Genomic DNA, 12,500 nt, shown 5'->3' with positions numbered 1-12,500 from the left:
GTAAAATCTACTGACAATACATTTGCTGATCTATCATTTTACACTTCCAAAGCCAGTCAATTACAAAATTGCAGCAGCTTTATCTGACAGGATCTCCCCACTGTGAAACCACGTTGTCTCCCAAACAAAAGACACCATCAGCATGGAACATCATCAACCTCTCCTTTAACAGTCTTCTGCATAACCATGGCCATAGCAGATGTCAGACTGACAGGCTTGTAACTACTATACTGTCATGAGTATATACACTTATATAATGGCAATACAGTTGACATTTACCAGTCTTTAACACCACCTCATTAAGTGATCTGTTAAACAGAATCAACAAAGGAGATGACAAACCATCAGCCAGATTTTTAAGAAGTATAATTGGAAGTCTGGCCCTGTACCTTATCCTCTATCATGATTAAGTTCTTCTCACCTCTCAACTACCAAAATTAGTCTCTCTTCCATTACATACTAATTAACTCTCTTAACCAAGCAGAACCTGCCTCTTGTTCCCTTTATAAAAATGGATACAAAGATTTTGATGCAAATCTATGCTTGTTCCCCTGCATCTTTAACCAAACGTAGACTTCACTTCCACATTACCCACCTTATCCAGTCTTCTCAGAATTTTATCTAATAAAATTTTATTTACCGCCTGGTACAGCAACATAACAGATAAATCCTTCCTGCTACAGCATCTTAATTTAATTTTCTGTCTCATCCACTTATGCAGGGAGACCAACCAGATTGCAGCAGGTTAAAATCACCATTACCAGTACATTTTTCTTCCTAGTCCAATGTCTGAATCTGTCCCTTGTCTTCATAACTGCATTCAGAAACATGTAACCTGTATCCTTCCACCTCTATTCTCATCTGTCCTTCTCTAGCCTAACCACCATGTAATTGACATGAACCATCTCTTCCAAACTAACCACCATATAATTAACATAAACCATCTCTTCCAACTTAACCACCATATAATTAACATGAACCATTTCTTCCAAACTAACCACCATATAATTAACATAAACCATCTCTTCCAACCTAACCACCATGTAATTAACATGAACCATCTCTTCCAAACAAACCACCATGTAATTAACATGGACTATCTCTTCCAACCTAACCGCCATGTAATTAACATGAACCATCTCTTCCAAACAAACCACCATGTAATTAACAGTAACCATCTCTTCCAACTTAATCAACATGTAATTAACATTAACCATCTCTTCCAACTGCTTTACCTATTCCAGAGATTGGCAAACTATACTGTTTCATTTCATAAAGAGGTAGACATGGCACTCTCAAACATGAGTGAGCACCATACATAGGGATTGGTAGTGACAACATTTCACCTGAAAAATCTGGACAGCAGCTTCAAGATTATCTGTCTTAAGTACAATAATCTGCTCATGACCAGCAAGAGCAATATTTGTGTCTTTTATTTTGTTTTCCTTTACTGCTATCCTCTGTTGTGCCCCATGTATAATATTTAACTAAAGTAACCTCTCAGAATATTACAGAAAAGCCTGGATAGTATTCACAAGAATAAAAAATCTTCAACCACTGCTGTAGCAGGTATTCATCTCCCTCCATCCCTCCAGTTCTGGCCACAATCTTTTTTATTTGTCTTTTTGCTTCAGATGAAGGGATGGTACTGCTACAGCCCTCTTGAGTGGTACCTTTGACCTCCTGGTAGTGAGGGAACCATGTTGTTATTCTACATTGGCCCTATTTGATATCCCAGCTGCACTGAACATCATGGATCATGCAATCATGTTGCAGTGCCTGGTCTGTAAGCCCCAGTTCAAAACTAATGAGCCTCTTATCACTCAGGTCGCACTCAGATAAATGACTTTGGGGTTAATTGGGGTAATTTCTCAAGTAACTGTCTCTTGTGTAGTTCCATGCAAACCTAATCTTGGTTTCTCTGTGTCTGCTATTGTTCATTTTTTTTATATTCTTTTACTAGGGAAAGTTATTCAGTGATATAAAGTTTTCAGGTATAACTACCATGCAGATAATACTCAGTTGCGTCTCTACTTTACAAAGGAACATGCATCTCCCAGCCACATTACAAGGTAGCCTGAATGCCACCTTTAATTGGACAATGACACTTCACTTGATCCACAAGTCCTCTACCTTTTCTAGTCTCTCCATAATGATTATTTATGGTGTAAACAGGCTGGAGTTGGTGGCATGGGTTTGAAGTCTGGTCTTTATGCTTGATGACTGTCCTACAGCCAAGAACCAAGTGTTCAGACTTGTTAAATCTTTTTTTTTTTTTTTCATCTTAGGAGCACTGCTTGAATTAAACCTGTGACCGACCATACCTCTCAACCTCTTTGCACTGAAAATCTGGACAAAGCCTAAAATTATGGGTGGGACAAAGGCCCAAAAATAGGGGAGACTTTTAAATATTACTCTTATAGACTTAGAAAGTTGCTCGAATAACACGATTTATGTTAGCATGCATTTTCTGAAGGATATGAAGTCTGAAAATCAAATTTATGTCATTATTTAGTGACTTTAATCCTCAGTGATTTCCCAGAAAACCAAAAATGTTATTAGCAACAGACCAAAAATAAGAAGTAAAAATCTGGACATTCTGCAAAGATTTGTGCAGTTGAGAGGTATGTCTGTAACTTGCAGCAAAGAATTTGTTTATGGCCACTCATACTTTGGCCTCTTTGTGTCCAGTTTATTGTAATGCAGCCCATTACAGGTGAATGCATATTGCGGTCATTGGCCACTTTCAGCTGTTGCAAAATCCTGCTGCCTATATAGCAATGAGAGTGAATCACTACTCTCTAGTCTGATAGCTTTGGTACATAGTATGCCATGGTTGCAGGTAATCCTAATCTTATTTTGAATTACAAGATTTGGGTCTCTTTTACATCAAGGGGTTGTTGGGGGTGCCTTATCAATAGTCAGGTAGACAAACAGTTGCTGATGATGCTCAGGGTATATGAAGACCACTAAGGGAGAAGTCATTGCCCTGTTTGCTGCTACATGTGCTGTTGATGGAGCAGTTTAAGAACTCCCATAAAACATTCATTTCCATAAAACATAATGTCTTCTTATCCATTTTAATATATAATTCTTAACATTTATTTTTAATATTGAATCTACTTTTTACTGCTATGGTTTTATCTTATTCATTTATTTTATATCAAATCACTTTTGATGATGTAGAGCTGATATTTTATTTTATTGAGTTTGATCAGTATATTATGTTTAATAAAATAAGGAAAATGCCACAGTGGACTGAACAGCAAGACAAATAAAAGAAATAAATATATAAATCACAGATGAGAAATCTCTTGAAGGCTTAAAGGAATTTATTAAACAGCAAGTGCTTTCGGGACTTGCTGTCTTATTTATTGGTTATTTTTAAGCCACTCAATTTTTATTTGGGTTATTATGCTTGTTTAATAAGCCAATGACTTCTTAATACATTTTAATTTTATCTCAGTTTGATTCACAACATGGTGACCCCTCCCATGGTCACACTGAGATCAAAATGTGCTTCAGTTCCACATCTGAAAGAACTGGGGGGTTATTTTTATACTCGGGCTTCAAAATGGTGCTGAGACAGGCTGGCAGGTTGTTTACATTAATACTGGCAATTGAAATAACAATGACATTACTCCCAGACCCTATGAACAAAATTAGAAAAAGAGGGTCGAATGCCAATGTCTTTACTGTGAGCTAGACAGCTAAAGGAGTAAGAGCCCTAAAAGTTACGTCTTCTGTGGGAAACCATCTTCAAGATGCTGTGACATGTTAAGTGTACTCACAAATTTATTTTCATAAAAAAGTAGAAACTGGAAACTTGAAGTACATATGACTGTTGTGTGCATACCTTTGGGATACATTCTGAGAAAGTAAGGAAGAATATCAGGGAGGACTTATTTCTCCCTTTATCTTCTCTGCATGCATTCCACAAACATACAAGTGACTTTGCTGTAACAAGTAAAACAAAATTGCCCTCATAATATACTGATAAATATGGTGGGTGTCACATACATCTGCACAGCAGTCAACTATGCATCCAAAATAGCTTTTTCCCTTTGAGTGCTGAAGGTAGTGAGACCCTAAACCTCATCTGTGAGGACCACTACATGACCCCAACAAAACCAACTTCAAACATACTGTGATCTTTAAAGAGTCATCACTCCCGAAGCTGGCTTATTCACGAAAACCCATGCTACTGCAATTTCTTTTTAACAAAAAAACAAGCAGAAAACAAAATCACAAACATATTAGTCAATTCTGATACTTAGATGCTGAGACAAAGGTGATATTCCAAAATACCATGCACCCCATGTGGGACAGGGGTGCTGTACCCACACGCTGTGATACTCATACACACAGATGTGTATATATATATATATATATATATATGTATATGTATATATATATATATATATATATATATATATATATATATATATGTATATATGTATATGTATATATATATATATATATATATATATATATATATATATATATATATGTGTGTGTGTATGTGTGTATCTAACAACACTAACTCTGAGGTATCACAGCTATGGAGAAAGGGGAACAATCAGTGCTTTCTAAACCTTAACACTTCCCTTTCTCCATAGTCAAGCACTTTTGGCAAAACAAGAGTAAACAGTATAAAGACATGTCAGCTGGGCACATCAAACTAACCATAAAAGCTAGGTAAATACAGTATAACTTCCAAAACTTAAAAGGATGATAAACTGATAACTGGAACTTGACAAACTGGACCAGATGATAACACAGAATGTGAAATGGATGTTCCCTAGTAAGCTTGGCTGCTGTCTTGTATGTTGAAAATGTAAGTTACTTATTTACAATTCCATGCACTCTTTCATCTGTATTATTGTTGCTGAAACTACAAAGAAACGCATGCATACAAAAATGACAGTTTCAGCATATTATCAAATTAAAATGATATTATTCATCTATGAAATTTTAGTTAGGATGGACTATCCAAGCAAGCCATGCTTCAGCGGAATTTGATTACACTCTTGTTAACTTCATCTACTGCAATAAATCCCCAAGAATCCTATTACTGACAAGTCATCAGGGACTCTGCAATTGCATAATACAGTTCCAGTATCATGGTATTTAATGGAAGCTGGAAAAGCATAGTCCAACAGCCATCTGTTTAGGAAACTAATTACAGTAAAGCTCTGCTCTTTACTTATTTATCTCCGTTAAGTAATAGGGCAACATACGCAAGGACGGTGATGTATTTAAAATTAAGCTATTATTTATGTGTGTGTGTGTGTGTGTGTATGTGTGTGCACACGCACACGCACACCACACACACACACACACACACACACACACACACACACACACACACACACACACACACACACACACACACACACACAGCATGACACAAATTGGAAGGATAAAGGAATTAGTGCTGGAGGTGAAGAAGTTTTAGTTATGTACAAGAGAGGTTGATTGGAGTAAGAGGTAAAAAAAGGGGTAGTTACAGGGAAAGCAGACAACACAAAAATTAGAATACTAGAAAGATATTGGAGGTACAGTAGCACGGGTGTAGAAGTTTAAGTTATATATGAGGGACGTGGAAGTGAAAAGCAGAAATGCAAAGCACACAACAGAGGTGCAGGGAACATACTATTAAGAGAGACATTAGAGGTAATCAAGAAGCAGGTTAATTCACCTGGTATTTACTATACAAGGAATTTGTGTTCTCAACATTCACAGCATTTTATATCACAAGCTGTGCTTTATTAATGTCATTGAGAGATAAGAAGGCTTAGCCTCTGTGGAATTACAGGTGTTTGAGTATTATCAAAGTATTTCATTGTTTAACCCTTATTTCTGTAGCAGTTACACTTGTTTACATCTGGTAGATATTTCTTGAGATATTCTATCAAGATTCTCCATTAAGGAAACAATAGAATCACGTAAAGAATAAATAGTTATCTTTCCTGATACTTGGGAATACATTCCTGATTTTTTGAAATATTTCCCCAGCCCTTTACAGAAGAAGTCAGTCACTAGATAAAGGACAAAACAAGGAGTAAGCAGTCAGAGGCTCTGAGACAGGGGAAATCAGAGGATTTATCTCTCATACATGTAGTATAGTTTGTACAAAAGTGTTACACTTGTCACTAAGAAACAGACAGTTATAAGACACTGATAAACAACAGCCTGCAAACCTTCAGTGTAAGACTCATAACAATTAGTGTGCACTGTAGCTCATATAGTTTTCAGTTCAGAATATAACTACCCCATGTTCTTTTAAAGGTAAAGCTATTGGTTTCAGTTTATGGCCCTAAAATCCACTCACAGAACCTGCTGTATTCTTAATAATGAAGCATAAAAGGTATAACTTAGAACTTTAATAACTAAGCATTTTTTAGTGAAAAAAAAGTTATTATATCCTACAAGATGATGATCTTGTCACATCTGGCATTCCATATGGATGATGGCAGTCACTATTTTGTATTGCATAATATACCACAATGGTACAAGAAGGATAGAGTCCAACTGGGCATTCTGAGACTTATGAAATGTATATGTAATGGTTCAAAGTCCCAGAAACACTGGGAGAATTACTGCAGGCTATATACAAGGACCCAGTATCACATGTGTAAATAATGTTCAGTCTCACAGATGGATTCCCACTGGGAGTAAGTGTTTATCATGGTTCATTTCTGTGTGTATTACTATTCATTCTGGAGATGGACTACATTCACAAATAGATCAGGGGGAATGGATCACCAAAACTGGTGCATGCAGATAATGTGGAACTATAAGCAGACTCTGAACAGGAACTGGAACTTCAGCACCTTGTAGGGGATTGCAATGCAAAACTGAAGGCACACAGGATAAAACATTGTATAGATAAAATAGCTGTCATGGTAGCGAATGGGAGAAATGAGAAGAAGCTGAAAATTAAGACAGAAGGGAAAATATTAGAAGTGGTTAAAGCATCATCAAGAATCTGGGAGTTGTGGATGAGGAGAAGAGGACATGGAATGAAGTTATCAAAGGTAGAGTCAGTGGTGCTGCACCAAATGACACGGAATGTCAGGTGTGGAGTGCGACAGACAAATGCCAAAGAAAGTGAAAAGTAATGTATATAAAATGCTGGTGCAGCTAGTACTTTGGTATGGCACCGAAACCTGGGCAGTAAAGCACAACGACTGAGGAAACCTGACGCTATGGAGATGAAGTGCCTGCTGTGGGTAAAAGGATGTGGAACAAGGAAATGAGGACATCACAGAGTAATCCATTGTGACCCCAAACACAGGAAAGGGCAAGAACAGATTGCAGTGGTTCAGTGATATGTGCATGAAAGCAGAATTCAGTTTGGTAAAGTAGATTTAGGAAAGACAGGAAGAAGACAAGAGAAGATGAGAATCCAGCCAGGAGATCAATGGATTGTTTGGGAAAAGACTTACAACAGTCAGGCATCACTGCCAAAGAAGGTAGGAGAGTGGCTTTGAATCAAGACAGGTGGTGACAGTTGATTCAGTACCCAAACCCAACATAAGATGAGAGAAAGGAGATTGATGAGTAATGATGCCACTGATGTATATGTCACAGTGTGGTTATTAGTAAATCAAAATAGGTTTAAAACAAATCTGAAACACTAAATTGTGATGCGATGATGTATATGTCACAGTGTGGTTATTAGTAAATCAAAATAGGTTTAAAATAAATCTGAAACACTGACTCGTGATGTGATGATGTATATGTCACAGTGTGGCTATTAGTAAATCAAAATAGGTTTAAAACAAATCTGAAACACTAACTTGTGATGCGATGATGTATACGTCACAGTGTGGTTATTAGTAAACCAAAATAGGTTTAAAACAAATCTGAAACACTAACTTGTGAAGCGATGATGTATATGTCACAGTATGGTTATTAGTAAACCAAAATAGGTTTAAAACAAATCTGAAACACTAAATTGTGATGCGATGATGTATATGTCACAGTGTGGTTATTAGTAAATCAAAACAGGTTTAAAACAAATCTGAAACACTGACTTGTGATGCGACGAGGTATATGTCACAGTGCGGCTATTAGTAAATCAAACAGGTTTAAAAGAAATCTGAAACACTGACTCATGATATGATGATGTATATGTCACAGTGTGGTTATTAATAAATCAAAACAGGTTTAAAACAAATCTGAAACACTGACTCATGATGTGATGATGTATATGTCACAGTGTGGTTATTAGTAAATCAAAATAGGTTTAAAACAAATCTAAAACACTGACTCGTGATGTGATGATGTATATGTCACTGTGTGGTTATTAGTAAATCAAAATAGGTTTAAAACAAATCGGAAACACTGACTCATGATATGATGATGTATATGTCACAGTGTGGTTATTAATAAATCAAAATAGGTTTAAAACAAATCTGAAACACTGACTCATGATGTGATGATGTATATGTCACAGTGTGGTTATTAGTAAATCAAAATAGGTTTAAAAGAAATCTAAAACACTGACTTGTGATGCAATGATGTATATGTCACAGTGTGGTTATTAGTAAATCAAAATAGGTTTAAAACAAATCTGAAACACTGACTTATGATGTGATGAGGTATATGTCACAGTGTGGTTATTAGTAAATCAAAATAGGTTTAAAACAAATCTAAAACACTGACTCGTGATGTGATGATATATATGTCACAGTGTGGTTATTAGTAAATCAAAATAGGTTTAAAACAAATCAGAAACACTGACTCATGATGCAATGATGTATATGTCACAGTGTGGTTATTAGTAAATCAGAATAGGTTTAAAACAAATCTGAAACACTGACTCATGATGCGATGATGTATATGTCACAGTGTGGTTATTAGTAAATTAAAAGAGGTTTAAATTAAAAGAGGTTTAAAACAAATCTGAAACACTGACTCATGATGCAATGATGTATATGTCACAGTGTGGTTATTAGTAAATCAAAATAGGTTTAAAACAAATCTGAAACACTGACTTGTGATGCAATGATGTATATGTTACAGTGCGGTTATTAGTAAATCAAAATAGGTTTAAAATAAATCTGAAACACTGACTCGTGATGTGATGATGTATATGTCACAGTGTGGTTATTAGTAAATCAAAATAGGTTTAAAACATATCTGGAACATGGACTCATGATGCGATGAGGTATATGTCACAGTGCAGTTATTAGTAAATCAAAATAGGTTTAAAATAAATTTGAAACACTGACTCATGATGTGATGATGTATATATCACAGTGTGGTTATTAGTAAATCAAAATAGGTTTAAAACGTATCTGAAACATGGACTCATGATGCGATGAGGTATATGTCACAGTGCAGTTATTAGTAAATCAAAATAGGTTTAAAATAAATTTGAAACACTGACTCATGATGTGATGATGTATATATCACAGTGTGGTTATTAGTAAATCAAAATAGGTTTAAAACGTATCTGAAACATGGACTCATGATGCGATGAGGTATATGTCACAGTGTGGTTATTAGTAAATCATAGGTTTAAAACAAATCTAAAACACTGACTTGTGATGTGATTATGTATATGTCACAGTGTGGTTATTAGTAAACCAAAACAGGTTTAAAACAAATCTGAAACACTGACTCGTGATGCGATGATGTATATGTCACAGTGCGGTTATTAGTAAATCAAAATAGGTCTAAAACAAATCTGAAATACTGACTCATGATGTTATGATGTATATGTCACAATGCAGTTATTAGTAAATCAAAATAGGTTTAAAACAAATCTGAAACACTGACTCGTGATGTGATAATGTATATGTCACAGTGTGGTTATTAGTAAATCAAAATAGGTTTAAAACATATCTGAAACACTGACTCTTGATGCGATGATGTATATGTCACAATGCGGTTATTAGTAAATCAAAATAGGTTTAAAACAAATCTGAAACACTGACTCGTGATGTGATGAGGTATATGTCACAGTGTGGCTATTAGTAAATCAAACAGGTTTAAAACAAATCTAAAACACTGACTCGTGATGTGATGATGTATATGTCACAGTGCGGCTATTAGTAAATCAAAATAGGTTTAAAACAAATCTGAAACACTGACTTGTGATGCGATGAGGTATATGCCACAGTGCAGCTATTAGTAAATCAAAATAGGCTTAAAACAAATCTGAAACACTGACTTATGATGCGATGAGGTATATGTCACAGTTTGGTAATTAGTAAATCAAACAGGTTTAAAACAAATCTGAAACACTGACTCATGATGCGATGATGTATATCTCAGTGTGGTTATTAGTAAATCAAAATAGGTTTAAAACAAATCTGAAACACTGACTCATGATGTGATGATGTATATGTCGCAGTGTGGTTATTAGCAAATCAAAATAGGTTTAAAACAAATCTAAAACACTGACGTGTGATGCAATGATGTATATGTCACAGTGTGGTTATTAGTAAATCAAAATAGGTTTAAAACAAATCTGAAACACTGACTTGTGATGTGATGATGTATATGTCACAGTGTGGTTATTAGTAAATCAAAATAGGTTTAAAACAAATCTGAAACACTGACTCGTGATGTGATGATGTATATGTTACAGTGCGGTAATTAGTAAATCAAAATAGGCATAAAATAAATCTGAAACACTGACTCATGATGTGATGATGTATATGTCACAGTGCAGTTATTAGTAAATCAAAATAGGTTTAAAACAAATCTGAAACACTGACTCGTGATGTGATGATGTATATGTCACAGTGTGGTTATTAGTAAATCAAAATAGGTTTAAAATCTGAAACACTGACTCATAATGTGACGATGTATATGTCACAGTGTGGTTATTAGTAAATCAAAATAGGTTTAAAACATATCTGGAACATGGACTCATGATGTGATGAGGTATGTCACAGTGTGGTTATTAGTAAACCAAAATAGGTTTAAAACAAATCTGAAACACTGACTCGTGATGCAATGATGTATATGTCACAGTGCGGTTATTAGTAAATCAAAATAGGTTTAAAACAAATCTGAAACACTGACTCGTGATGTTATGATGTATATGTCACAATGCAGTTAATAGTAAATCAAAATAGGATTAAAACAAATCTGAAACACTGACTCATGATGCGATGATGTATATGTCACAATGTGGTCATTAGTAAATCAAAATAGGTTTAAAAGAAATCTGAAACACTGACTCATGATGCGATGATGTATATGTCACAGTGCGGCTATTAGTAAATCAAAATAGGTTTGAAACAAATCTGAAACACTGACTCATGATGCGATGAGGTATATGTCACAGTGTGGCTATTAGTAAATCAAACAGGTTTAAAACAAATCTGAAACACTGACTCGTGATGTGATGATGTATATGTCACACTGCGGCTATTAGTAAATCAAAATAGGTTTAAAACAAATCTGAAACACTGACTCGTGATGCGATGAGGTATATGCCACAGTGCAGCTATTACTAAATCAAAATAGGTTTAAAACAAATCTGAAACACTGACTTGTGATGCGATGAGGTATATGTCACAGTTTGGTAATTAGTAAATCAAAATAGTTTTAAAACAAATCTGAAACACTGACTCATGATGCAATGATGTATATGTCACAGTGCGGCTATTAGTAAATCAAAATAGGTTTAAAACTAATCTGAAACACTGACTCATGATGCAATGTTGTATATGTCACAGTGCAGTTATTAGTAAATCAAAATAGGTTTAAAACAAATCTGAAACACTGACTCGTGATGTGATGTATATGTCACAGTGTGGTTACTAGTAAATCAAATAGGTTTAAAACAAATCTGAAACACTGACTCGTGATGTGATGTATATGTCACAGTGCGGCTATTAGTAAATCAAAATAGGTTTAAAACAAATCTGAAACACTGACTCGTGATGCGATGAGGTATATGTCACAGTGTGGCTATTCATCATCTTCTTTTGGCTGTTCCCGTTAGGGGTCGCCACAGCGAATCATCTGTTTCCATTTTTTCCTGTCCTCTGCATCATGCTCTTTCACACCAACCACCTGCATGTCCTCTCTCACCATATCCATAAACCTCATCTTAGGCCTTCCTCTTTTCCTCTTACCTGGCAGCTCCATCTTTAGCATCCTTTTCCCAATATACCCAGCATCCCTCCTCAGCACATGTCCAGACCAATGCATTCTCGCCTCTCTTGCTTTGTCTCCAAACTGTCCAACCTGAGCTGGCCCTCTAATATACTGATTCCTAATCCTGTCCATCCTAGTCACACCCAGTGCAAATCTTAACATCTTTAACTCTGCCACATCCATCTCTGACTCCTGCCTTTTTGACAGTGCTACAGTCTCCAACCCATATAACATAGCTGGTCTCACTTACATCTTGTAGACCTTCCCTTTCACTCTTATTGGTATCCGTCTGTCACAAATCACTCCTGACACTCTTCTCCACCCATTCCACCCTACCTGTACTGTCTTCTTCACCTCTCTTCCACATTCAC

The 12,500-nt window shown here is 35.6% G+C and overlaps 1 protein-coding gene across 11 annotated transcripts in view; it reads right to left on the bottom strand.

Moving 5' to 3' along the window:
• Window positions 1-12,500, bottom strand: part of A4GALT (alpha 1,4-galactosyltransferase (P blood group)) — a 1,248,973-nt gene that overhangs the window by 1,204,339 nt on the left and 32,134 nt on the right. The window lies entirely within an intron of this gene.

The sequence above is a fragment of the Protopterus annectens genome, chromosome 11.part0, assembly GCF_019279795.1.
Source record: "Protopterus annectens isolate FY-2018-M chromosome 11.part0, PAN1.0, whole genome shotgun sequence".
Lineage (NCBI taxonomy): Eukaryota > Metazoa > Chordata > Ceratodontiformes > Protopteridae > Protopterus > Protopterus annectens.
This window is presented reverse-complemented; position numbering and strand designations above follow the sequence as displayed.